This window comes from Fukomys damarensis, unplaced genomic scaffold (genome assembly GCF_012274545.1).
Source record: "Fukomys damarensis isolate Sample0158 unplaced genomic scaffold, DMR_v1.0_HiC HiC_scaffold_26, whole genome shotgun sequence".
NCBI lineage: Eukaryota > Metazoa > Chordata > Mammalia > Rodentia > Bathyergidae > Fukomys > Fukomys damarensis.
Window position 1 is genome coordinate 34,470,454 of NW_022900938.1, and position 13,087 is coordinate 34,483,540.

Sequence of the window (13,087 nt, forward strand, 5' to 3'; positions counted from 1 at the left end):
AAAAAAAAAAAAAAAAAAAAAAAAAAAAAAAAATTCTCTAAAGAATGTGTAGTTAGAGATTTAAAGGCACTATAGCTAAAACAATATAAAATTATTCTCAAATGAAACTTCATTATATTACTTCACCCAAGTGATTAGTTCATTTTTTGATAACCTCAAGAATATTTCAACACCAGTTGGCATTGCTACTACCTCTTTCCACTACTGGATGCCCAATTATAGCTCTAAAATGGAAGCCTATGAATGAGTCAAGATTTTGAGAAGTGTTGAAAGAACTTAGTGTCAAAATATGGAAAAACAGACAGCTTGTATGTATTTTTTTTCTCTTTGTTGGAATACATAATGATTACATTCACTGTTGGTAACATGTACATGACACATCTGAATTCTTTTTACATTCCCTTTCCCTTTTTCCCCCATCTTTCCATCTCTTGGTCCTCTTCCCATTTGCAAAAGATCTGTCTCCCTGCTTCCTATTGTCTGTCTTTTATTTTGCTTTTAAATTCATTTATACTTTGGGTTTCTCACATGAGAGAAACTATACATTTTTGTGTTTGTGTGTGGTACTGGGGATCGAACCCGGGTCCTTGAGCTTGTGAGGCAGGAGCCGGAACCACTGAATTAAATCCCCAGCCCCTATACAATATTTAAACTGTGTGTCTTGTTTATTTTACTTAATGTTATGGATTCAAGGTGCATCTATTTTCCTATAAATGTCTCAACTTTATCCTTCTTTATGGCATAGCAGTACTTCATTGTATGTAAATACCATATTTTTCTAATCCACTTATCTATTGATGGACTAATGGACTTCCTCCAAGACTTAGCTATTATGAATTGTGCTACTATGAACATGGGTTTGCATGTATCACTGTAATATGATGTCTTTAACTCTTTCAGGAAGAAACCTAGTAAGGGAATAGCTGGTTTGACTGGAAAATCTATTTGTACTTTTTTGAGGAATCTTCATGCTGATTACCATAGTAGTATTTTAAAAATTGTTTTGTAATTTACAAAGTCTAATAGACAGTTACTCTTTGCATCTTTGCTTTTTTTTTTTTGTACCAAGGATCGAATTTGGGATCTTGTGCTGGTGAGGCAGGCTGCAACACCACTGAGCTAAATCCCCAGCCCCTTTGCAAAACAATGAAGCTATTGTCAGGGCTTGAGCTAAACTTCATGTAATAAGGTTTTTGTTATTTGTCTAAAATTTTTGTGAATTGATCTATGGGAATTACAGCTTTTCTAAAGAAGTTTTACTCACCTAGAATAATATAGACAATTCTTACAAATGAATATGATTCATTTTGAGTGAATTTTTTTTTGCCATAAAGATAGTGGTTATTAATTGGTACATATTAGTACCTTTTTGAAATTGCCAATATAAGAAGTGCTTTGAAAATGCTGTTTGCTTTTACCTGAAATAGAGCTACTGACAATGAATTATTTTGAAGAGGGTGGCTAAGTAAGAAAGTTTCTCTACAATCACATACACCTAGCATGGTGGCACATGCGTATAATCCTAGCATCCAGGAGCCTAAGACAGGAGATTTGCTGTGAGTTCCAGGCCAGCTTGGGCTTCACAGTGAGTTCAAGGTCAGTCTGAATTATAGAACAAGACCCTGTCTCAAACAAAAAGCCCAGAAAACAAACACAGAGCCGGGGATTTAGCTTAGTGGTGCTGCCGCCTGCCTCTTAATGAAAGGTCCTGAGTTCAATCCCCAGTACCAGAAAAAAAAAGAAAGAAAAGAAAATGTGTTCCCCACACAAAGCAATTCACTAATTCAGGACACCAACTGGGTGTCCTGCAATTTAATTCAGTTTGGACTGATTTAGTGTCAGATTACACAAGTTAAGAGCTCAATCTCACAAGACTGACCCTATTTCAAATGCTAGTCACCGATTTTTGAACAAGAAGCTGTAAATTGGCAGTTCCCATGGTCTCCACCTTGGTAATAATAATTTGTTAGAAGTATTCACAGAACTCAGGGAAAACATTTTACTTATGATACCAGTTTTTATAAAGTTGTGTGTGTGTGTGTGTGTGTGTGTGTGTGTGTGTGTGTGGTACTGGCAATTGAACCTAGGGCCTCCTGTATGCCTAGCCAGCATGCTACCACTGAGCAACATCCCCAACTTTATAAAGATTATTGTAAGGGATGCATATGAACTGCCAGATGGAGAAGTAAAAAGGAAGTATCTGGACGGATCCTTAGCACAGGAGCTTCTTTTTTCTATGGAGTTGGGGTTGAGCCACTTTCTTGGCCCAGAGATTTTGTCACCAACCTGGAATCTCATCAAGTGAATATTGTACTTTATTTCCAGGATTCAGATTTAGTTGCTTTTCAGTTTTAAGTGTAAGAGGCTCTGTCCCTTTTATTAGTTTCATTGTATTTTAACAGGTATTAATTTGCTACAGCAAGGAAGCATTGGAACTATTATTGCCTGTACAGCCTCTGAACATTATATGAACACATATCTGATACTTTACAAATAAATGCCTCTGCCTAGAACTACTGTTACAACTGAGGACAGGAACCATTCAGTAAGTGTGATGCACCAAAATTACTATACTGCTTAGAGTTAAAACCCACATCTTTGCAGGCTGCCTACCTTCCTTTCTGTCCCTTGGGAGCATTAATTTTTTTTTCCCCTTAGGAAACCATTAGGTTAGCATAACTCCAGAGATATACGTTCCTACCAAGCAAACCAAAGCCCACTGTAAGCAGTAGAACTAAATTACCAACTACCTTTTAACTAGAGACTTCCAACTCCAGACAGTCAAATATATTTTTTTCAACTTCCTCCTACTTTTGGCCTACATAAGGCTGCATAAGGTCACTGCAGCAGGCTGTGTGAACCTCTTCTGGCTCTGAGTGCGTCCCGCTTCATGAATTGTTCTTTGCTCAGAAACTGCTTTTAGCCTGGGTACTGATATAGTCTGTAAATGCACAGGTCAGGAAATGATCTGGTGTCTGCTTTGTTGCATTAAGTATGTAAATTGGTGCATATCTAACTTAACAGAACTGCTTGATGCAGTGTTAATAAACTTCTATTAATGTTTTATATTTTCTCTTGTAATTTTATTTATCTATTTATTTTTGGTGCTAGGGAATTGCAATTTCTTTTCTTTCTTTTTTTTTCTTTTTTTTTTTTTTTGGTACCTGGGATCAAACTCGGATCCTTGGTGCTTGCAAGGCAAATGCTGGAACTACTGAGCTAAATCCCTGGCAGTGCTAGGGATTGAACTGTTATTTATTTTGGTGCTGGGGGTTGAGGTTATCAAATGTGATTAGTGTTATCTTATCTATACCTCCAGCTGCAATGTCTTTTATTTTTATGTTTGCTCTAAACTGAGCTTGCAGGCTTCTGTCTTATGTACTATGTGACATGCTTACATAAATTCTTACTTTTAAAGCGGCTCATTTTTCTCTTCCAAAACACTGAATAACAAAGGGAAAATAATTGTTAGTAAACAAGGTTCCCAATGATCAAGACTACTAAAACTGTTAATAAAATACACTTACTTTTTTTCTATGTTCTATGAGATTTTAGACAGTAGCACATGAGTAAACAAAGTTAAAAGCATATCTACCCAGCTGAGCAAACTAAAGCAGATTGATACATAAGTACCAAACAATACTGATACAACCTGAAGAAGTTTAAAACTCAGTGTTTAAAGTTCGAGACTGTTTTTTTTTTTTTAAAATAAATGCTATTATATATGAAAACTTCTATGGTAAAATAAGCCTTTTTTCCCTCCCAAATATAAACTTGAGGTTATTTGAAGATGGAAGAATTCCTTTCCTCTAAATTTACAGCAATTTTACTGAAATGAACATATCCAAACAAAACAGAGATTTCTTTTTTCCCAGTTATTAAAATACTTTTTTTTTTGTTTTTCTTTTTTTTTTGATTAAATGGTAACTTAAGCCCAGGGTCTCGCTAAGCATAAGCTATACCATTGAGCAAACGCTCCCCCTCCCTTCGGAAATAAATTTAAAAAATATTAAGAACATTTTACAGTTCAGAATTGGAGGGCTCAAGAATGGTATATAGCTCAGTGGTAGAACACTTGCCTAGCATGTAAAATCCCTGAGTTTGATTCTCAACACCAATAGGAAAAAAAAAAGAAAAAAAAAGAAAAATGTAGCTGTACTATATAAAATGGGTGCTGTTAGTTACATCTATTTAAGTTAAAATAGTTAAATATTTTAAAAGTCAATTTGTAAATCATGCCATAGTATAAGTATACAGTAATCATATTAACTATAGGCTATGTATTGAACATTATAATATTGAACATAACCATCACTGAAGAAAGTTCCATCGCATAACAATAGATAGTTCACATTATTGGCAGTTTCCTCAGTATATACTTTTGTATTTGTTAATGACCTCCTTTCTGCCCTAATTTAAATAGTGTCCATAAGGAGCCTATGAGTGAAACCAGAGCAGGCCTCACTTAGTGATAAAGTTCAGCATGTGCAAGAACCTGGGTTCAGTCACCAGCACCAGCTCTCTACCCCTAAAACTGGAAAAAAAAAAAAACCCAAAAACAAAAAACCGTAGGATTTTTCCATGTGTCTATAATCCAAGATTATGACACTTGAAATACTCTACAGATACCATACAATTTATGAAATTATTTTCATATGTAAATTTTGAAAATTTATTATTATTTTGGTGGTGCTAGGATCAAACATATAGCCTTGAACATGCTAGGAGCTACATCCCTAGCCTTTCTTTATTGTATAATCATACTTTGAAAGGCATATAGAACACAGGAGAAACGGTGATTATGACTTTAAATGAATTTTAGGGTTAATCAGCTTTTTGTTCCATGTTGAGACATAAGTAGTGAGAGAACATTTCTTGGAATCTTTTCAATGAGTTAGGTAGAGATAAATATTCTTTCTTTTATATATGGAAACTTATTTAATGTTGTCAAGAAAGGGCTGAGTCTTAAGTATAGACTACTAAATTGATTACATTAAAGAAGACTCTTTGGGGGCCAAGTAAGAGTAAAAATAAAAATAGTACATGGTAATTGCTGGAAAAATACCCAGGATTAAATATCATGACCTAAGTGTCTCTTCCCACATCTGTAGGGAGGATGGATTTTTAATATTTCTTGAGGGTAGACTTAGTAGAGGCTCTTTGTGTATTTGCTAAAATGGTGACTTTTAGAGGAGCACCACATAACTAATATATTAGTTGAATTATGTTTTCATAAAATGTAATGTTACTTTTTTATGTGTGATTTGAATAAATCTTCTAGTTTTGATATGATTTTAAAGAATTACCTTTGCTTGTAAAGGGTACTTAGGATTTTTTATGAGAGGTTTTAATATTGTCTAGCTTCATCCTATAGAGTCATTTTAATTTCACATTTGTTTTTTCCTCATGCAATCACAAGTATCCAGTAAGTCATGTGTAAAAATTGCTACCATAGGGAAGGAACACTTTTATTCTTTTTTTAAGCTATGAGCTTTAAGTAAAGTATATATTTTTAATGATAGACTTATTCTTAAGTTTTCAGAAAAATAAATGAATATTTACTTTTCTCTATTAAGTTATGAATATTGTTTGACTGATTATTTACAACAATTTTAATACTTACTTTATTTATTTATTTTTATTTTGGTACTGGGGATTGAACTCGGGTCCTTGCGCTTGCCAGGCAGGCCACTGACCCGCTGAGCTAAATCCCCGGCCCCTAATACTTATTTTAAATTACAGAATTTTATGACAAATATAGTCTTGTCTGTCATAAGCTTCTTAAATTGCCTCTTTTACCATCACAAGAGTTTCTCTCTTTTTTCTCTTGCCATACTGGAGATTGAGCCCTGGGAACCCTGGGCTACATTCCTAGCCCATTTTAATTTTTTATTTGGAGACAGGTTCTTAATCAGTTGTTCAGACTGGTCTCAAACTTGTGATCTCCTGCCTCAGCCCCCCAAATAGCTAGATTGCAGGTATGTACCACCACACCTGGCTAGGTTTTTTTGAATTGATAAAATGAACAGTGTTAACTACTTTTTTAAAACTACTAATGTTTTGCAAGTAGTCCCTTGAAGGCAGTTATTTAGCTACAGAAAGCACAGTAATAGGTTTCATTTATGTAGCCAACTTCTGATGTGACTTGTGTGATCATATAGAGAAAATTTTTCTAGGCTCATCTTCTCTGATTCCTTTTTGTATCACTTAAAGCTGTTGAATTAACCTTGGAACTCTTTTCTCTTTTGTCTTTAATTAATGTATTTTCCATTTCTCTTCTTGGATTTAAAAACCCTATGTTGCCACTTCTTTTGTTTCCCATGGGCATTATTTATATCTACCCCTGGATTTTCTCTTCTCTCTCTGTTTTAACTTGGTTAATTCTTCCATACTTTTGGTTTGAACTATAGTTTTATATGACTGATTTTCACACCTTAGATTATTCTAAATTTCTTCCTGCTTGTGGAAGCATCTCCATTTGAGTGGCCTGTAGTGTCTCTGGCCTTACTTATATATCAAAATAAAAAGCTGTGCCATCCTCCTACTAGGTTCGTTCATTGTTTCCTGTCCTTGTTTCTGATGATCTCACAGGAAGTCTTCTAATTTTTCCATTTGAGATATATCTGAGATTTCCTGTTCCCTCTGCAACTGAAGTATCCAGACCCTCAGTGTTTTACATCTGTAATTTATAACTCTGACTTTCCCACTGCCCCTTGCCTTGCCTTTTGTTGTTGTTGTTTGTTTTATTGTTTTTAAAGTTTTCTAAACTCTTCCCGCAGAAGCTTTAAAAAATGTACACCAAACTGTTATTACTTATTTTCCTTAAGTAAATAATAATTATTGTAAGCATTTTTCCTTACACTTTGAATTCTCTATAATTCTGGGTAAGTCTTAGGTGCCATAGAAACTTCCTGCATACTTGTTCACTCATTCATTCAACAAGTAATTACTAGTCAACTATTGGGTTCTAGGTACTAAAGTAGTCTTGCAATCTTTTCTCATGGAGCTTATAGCGAACAGTGCCTAATGGTAGGGAAGGGTCTCTCTGAGGATGTTGCATTTAAGACCTGCTTAAAGCAAGAGAAACCAGTTTTCTGAAAAAGGAAGAACAATTGCTCTAAACAGAGGGAACAGCAAGTGTGAAGTCCCAGAAATAGGATATATTTAGTGTGTTTAGGGATTATCAAAAATGTCATTTTGGTGGGTGCACAGAGGAGAAAGAGCAAGTAGCAGGACATGTGATTAGGGATTCAGGTAACAGAGGGCCTGATAAGCTATGGTAAGTACTGTATTGTGAGGTTTAAGTGGTGGTAAAACCATAGAGAAGATTTGAGGGATGGAAATGTAGTTTAGTGATGGAATGCTTACTTAATATGTGTGAGGCCAGAAGTTCTATCCCCAGCATTGTGAAAAAAAAATAAGAAAAATATAAAGCAAAACACCATTGTGCAGTTTTGAGTAAGGAAGTGATGTGATCTGATTCATTGTGTACTGCCTTTGTACAGTAGTAGGAAACCAAGCATGATGGTGTATACCTGTAATCCCAGCATCCTGGGAGGCTGAAGCAAGAGAATTGCAATTTAGTGACGTAGTAAGACCACCTGGGCACTTTAGTGATTTAGTGAGATGCTGTCTCAAAATAAATTTGAAAAGGGCTGAGATGTAGTACAGAGAAAAGGTCCTGGGTTTAATTTCCAGTACTAAAAACAAAAGTAGTTGGAGAGCAATTACCTTCAACTAGTAAGTTCATTAGCAGAAATAAATGTGTTTGTGAATTAAGGACAGAGTGAGAAAGAATAGTGACAGAGTGGATTGGTGGAAGGTGTGGGATACAAAAGTTACCAAGAAAAACTCAGTTCTGTGTCATATATCCTAAGTTGTCTTTCCTGAGAGTTTATAATAAGAAATATTTCCTTCCTAATTTTTTGAAGGAATTATTGAGCACTTGAAAGATATACATTACATTGTATATGAAATGACACGTTAAAGTGCATTATGAACCTTAAAACACTGTGACAATTTGTTACTTTTTAACTAAATATTTGAGTTCATTTTAAACTGGGCCTTGTTAAGAAAGAAATTTCAAAAAGGTAAGATTTTACAGGGATAAGATTGAGTCAATATCTTTGGAAAGTATTTTTATATTATTATTATTATCATAATCATCATCATTATTATTATTGGCTTTTTGATACAGGGTCTTTCTTTGTAGTTTAGGCTGGCATTGAACTCACAATGTAGCCCAGGCTGTGTTACTGGGATTATAAACATGTACCACCATACTTAACCTTGGGAAATAATTTATAAATTCGTTTGAGTTTTTAGTGTACACCAGATCCTTCTCAATAATATTTTTTATCTTTGATAATTTTGTCAGTATTCATAAGGGTTAGCATGTGGTAATTTCTCCTATATTAAGTAAATGACATTTTGATTCTAAACTGAGCTAATTACAGAGAGAAAAATATCTATAAACAGTACCAGTCTGTGGTATATGTATTTAAGACACATTGATTCTCTTCTTAGTAAATATTTTAAAATAAAACTTGTAATTCAGATATCCCAGTTTGTTTTTAAATGTCTTATGTTAACCCCAGGGTGTTGCTGATTATAAACATAGTCTGCCATAATATAATAATCACTAATCTATGAATAAAATACAGGCCTTTTATAATTATTTGTGTCACACCAGGTGTTTGTTTATTGATTATTTATTTATTTATTTATTTAGTTAGTTAGTTAATTAGTTATTGGTTTTTTGAGACAGGGTCTCACTATGTAAGTTGAGACTGACCTGGAACTCACTGTGTAGCCCAGGCTGGTCTTGAACTCACAGCAATCCTCCTACCTCCGCCTCCCAAGAGCTGGGATTACAAGCTTGTGCCACCACACCCTGCAGTTTATTGATACTTTAGATTAACTGAAATATGACAGATGTCATCAAGACAGATTAACCTTCTAGGCTTTCTTTTTAGTTTCTGAAATTACTTAATCAAAAATAATTCAGCTGATTGTTAATTCTGCTTTCTTGTTGCAGGTTTCTCAGCAGTGATGTCACAAGATTGACCACGCTGATCATACACAGTAAGATCAAATGATAAATCAACCTTTAAAAGTGATATGTTCTCTGAGAATGAGAATTGAGTTAAAAAATTTATAATTTAAGTTACTGTATTATTTCTTTCACCAGCCAGTTTGATGTTTACATTTTCAATGAGTCATATTTCTAGCTTCTAGGTAATTATTTAAATACTTTTATTACTTTGAAGGATTTGAAAAACATTTAAAATAAAAATAGCTTTAAATTCATAACTAGAATTAAATCCTACTTATTATATTTTACTGTGAACTCATACTCTGAATATTATCTTTCTTTAGTTTTTGTTTTAACTAAAAAAGGGAAAAAAATTAAGGTAACTCACTCTATAGTAGGAAAAAACTTTAAAAATAAAACTGAGATTATGAAGAGTTTTTAAGGAACAATTATGAAAACATAGCCTTGAAAGAACTCTTGGACTTCTTGCTTAACATTTTTAACGCAATTTATAGTATTCCAGAGATATTTGAAAAAAGTACTTCTCTTAAGTAGCTGATAATTTTCCTCATTAATTTATTTAAAGTGTTCCTTTCTATTGTGTATCAGGAAACCTTATCTAAATATACAATTTTAATTTACATTCATATTATAATTTTTTGCTTGTATGGATGCTGAGGATTGAACACATGGCCTTGTACATACTAAACAACACACTACCCCGAGCTATTTCCCCAGCCCTATTATGAAATTCTAACTAGGAAAATCTAAATTATAGTTATGAGGTTTATGGAATTTTTGAGAAATCCTCAACAGAGGAATACATTTTTCAGTAAATTTCTTACTCAGTGAACCTACTTTAACCCTATTTGTTGTTCATTAGTATAGAAGCAATAATTATCAGAAGTGTAAATCTATATATTTTGTTAGAAAACTGTTTTAATTGTCAAATTTAATTTTTTGCAGAGACTAGAGAGAACTCTTACTGTGTTTGTTTGTTTGGTAGTGGGGATCGAACCTAGGGCCTTTCAATGAACTATATCCCAAGCCCCCCTTTTTTTTTCTATTGAGTTTATTGGTGCAATCTAGGTATACAGTACAATTACATCCATTACTGGGATCCTGTACCCTCACATGACAGGTCTTGGTTCTCATTTTTTCCCCTTGTCCCTGCCCTCCCTTCACTCCCTCCTCACCTCCCCATTTACAAACACTTTATTTCCATTTTTTCATTTTCTTATATTTTTTTCTTTTCCCTTGTTCCCTTTCCCTACCCTTCCCACTTTCCCTACACTTTTAGCCCTTTTCATTTTGAGACAGGAACTTGCTAACTTGTCCTGGCTGGCCTCAAACTTATGTCTCCTGCCCCAGCTTCCCTAGTAGCTGGGATTGCAGGGGTGTACCACCATGCCTGGCTTACTGTATTTTTAGAGGCTTTATTATGATTATTTAGTTTTCTGTTGTATATGGAATGTTCATTAATTTTCCCAAGGGGGTGTTTTGGCATTTGTATCCCCCCCTCCCCCTGCTTGCTTGCTTGCTTGCTTTCTTCCTTTCATAGTGTTAGAGATTGAACCTAGTACTTTCACTTACTAGTCAAGTGTTCTACTTCTTAGTGATACAGTACCTCTAGCCTTTTATTCTTTTTTCTGCTTCCCTCTTCCTCCCCTTTCCTTTCTCCCCCTCTTCTTCCCCTTCCTCCTCTCCTCTTCCTCTTTTCTCTCTCTCTCTCTCTTTGTAATAATGTCTCTCTGTTTCTTCTCTCTCCCTCTCTCCATCCTCTTCCCTCCCTCTCCTCTCCCTCCTGCTCTCTCTCTCTCTCTCTCTCTCTCTCTCTCTCTCTCTCTCTCTCTCTCTCTGTGTATGTATGTTTTCTAATAATACCATGATTGAATCCAGGACCTTCACACTGAGTTGTATCCACTCCACCACCACTATTTTTCCTCTCTTTTTCTTTCTTTTTTTTTCTATTTGAGACAAGGTCTTGCTAAATGGGATCTTCCTGCCTCAGTCTCCCTGAATGCTGGGATTACAGGCATGTAACATCATGACCAGCTCTTTGTTGTTTCTTACTAAAAAGTTGGTTGCCCTCCCTGAGTATATTACAACAAAATATTTCTATAGTGACCTTTTGTTCAGCATAAAGTGCTTAACAAAGTTAAAATTAGCATTTAATGTTAGGGATGTAGTTCAGTGGTAGAGTACTTTCCTAGTATGCATTAAGGCCTTGGTTTATATCCTCAGTATAGTGGGGGGGATTGGTGTTGGATGAAAAGTTTTTTATTTTTGTTTTAATTTTGAAAATTGACTCCCACAGTTTATTTTTAGTGTGATATTAAGTTATTTATTTGCAACTGTCCAAGAGTTTAAGGAAGAGGATGATAGTCAATATTATATGTAAAGTAAGTTAAACACTAGGTAGTGTTCATTTGAGAGGTTCGCAAGTGACCTTTCCTTTGTAATAATGTTAGAGTTATGAGGCTTTCTCCAGCTTCTTGAGTCAATAAGAGAGGGTAGAGTAGTTCAAGTATTGACCATGGGTATGGAATGATGATGCTGATTCATTCAAAGAAAATGGAGCTGTCAAGGGAGTTGTCAGAGATACATAAGCTAGTGTAAAGAGGTGACAGAACTAAAAAGGTAGAATATTGTGGTTAGAGAGGTAATTACATATTTTTGTCCTCAAAAATTTTCAGCAATCAGGAGATTTTTTTCTTTTTTAATTCTATGTCATAATCTACAGAAATATTAAAATATTTTATCTGATCTTCCTTTTTTCTGACCATCATCAATTTCATTGAAACTTGTACATGATTCTCAGTTTAATCTTATTAAACCATTTCTCTATTCCTTTTATTTTTCTGTTTGAAGATGTTTGATAACTTCCCATTTCCTATTACATCAAATCCTAATTTTCTAATTTGGTATTTGAGATCTTTCCTTGGTTTGGCTCCAACATATTTCCCAGCCATACATTCTACTGTTCAAGAATAAGAACCTTATAGTCCACCCAGTGTTGACTACATAATCACCTTAAATTATTTGGCCTCTCAGTTGGAATAATGTCATTAAACCTAGAATATTCTTTTTTTCATGCTTTAAAAAACTTTCTTCTGATTTTTTCATAATCATCTTACTGTAGTTATGTAGTTTTGTCCACAGGTTTATATGTAATTTTATTCATTTGGTATATTTTCCTATACACTTAATCTGTCACAAAGCAACATTTAAATAAAGTTAGTCTTTTATGTTTCTATTGAAATTACTTTTCTCTCCTTGGTAAGTTTTTGTATTATTCAAATTATGTAGAGAAATATAAATAGAAATATTTTTTGAGATTTAGAAATAATTATCATACAATTTTACAGTGTACCCATTATTGGAAATTCCAGTATTATATTTATAAATTGAAAGCATCAGGTAGGACCTAGCATAGATAAGGTATAATGAGATATGACAATGATATCCTTTTTCCTTTTTTTTTTTTTTTTTTTTGGTACTGGGGCTCGAACTCAGGCCCTCGCGCTTACAAGGCAGGCTGTAGAACCACTGAGCTAAATCCCTGGCCCTATTTACTATATTTTATTTGAACTATACTGTGACTTTGATGATTTTTGTTTTAGAAGAATAGAAAAGAGAACGATTCACTCTGTTTAGGAAAGGGAATCAGAGAAACCTTTAGAGTAGGGACATGTCTGGGTTAGATTTTTCAAGTATGAATTAGAAGAGAACCTGAAAGAGGAAGTCAGGATATAGATTTGATAGAATATATCTTTAAGGATTTGAAGATAGCTTAGTCTAATATTGTTGAAATGTATAATTCATGAAAGTGACTATAAAAGTCAGGTCCTGTAGAAATCTATAAACCAAGAAGATTGATAAGTGCTAGCTGCCTAGTGATTTGTTCTTTTAATATTACTAGTTTTAATATTATTTGATTTTTGATTTTTTTTTCTTTGGTACCAGGGATTGATCTCGGGTCCTTGTGCTTGCAAGGCAGGCCACTGAACCACTGAGCGAAATCCCGGCCCTTAAAATATCAGTTCTCTTTTG

At 34.2% G+C, this 13,087-nt stretch overlaps 1 protein-coding gene across 13 annotated transcripts in view; it reads left to right on the forward strand.

Moving 5' to 3' along the window:
- Baz2b (bromodomain adjacent to zinc finger domain 2B) overlaps positions 1-13,087 on the forward strand; it is a 354,073-nt gene that overhangs the window by 132,029 nt on the left and 208,957 nt on the right. For 12 of the 13 annotated variants that reach the window (XM_010606796.3, XM_010606795.3, XM_033756373.1 and 9 more), the window contains one exon: positions 9,038-9,084. The gene's annotated coding sequence lies outside the window, so the exon portion shown is untranslated. Of the gene's footprint in view, positions 1-2,423; positions 2,546-9,037; positions 9,085-13,087 lie in introns of those variants that run through there. The other variant, XM_010606798.3, reaches the window with a different exon arrangement.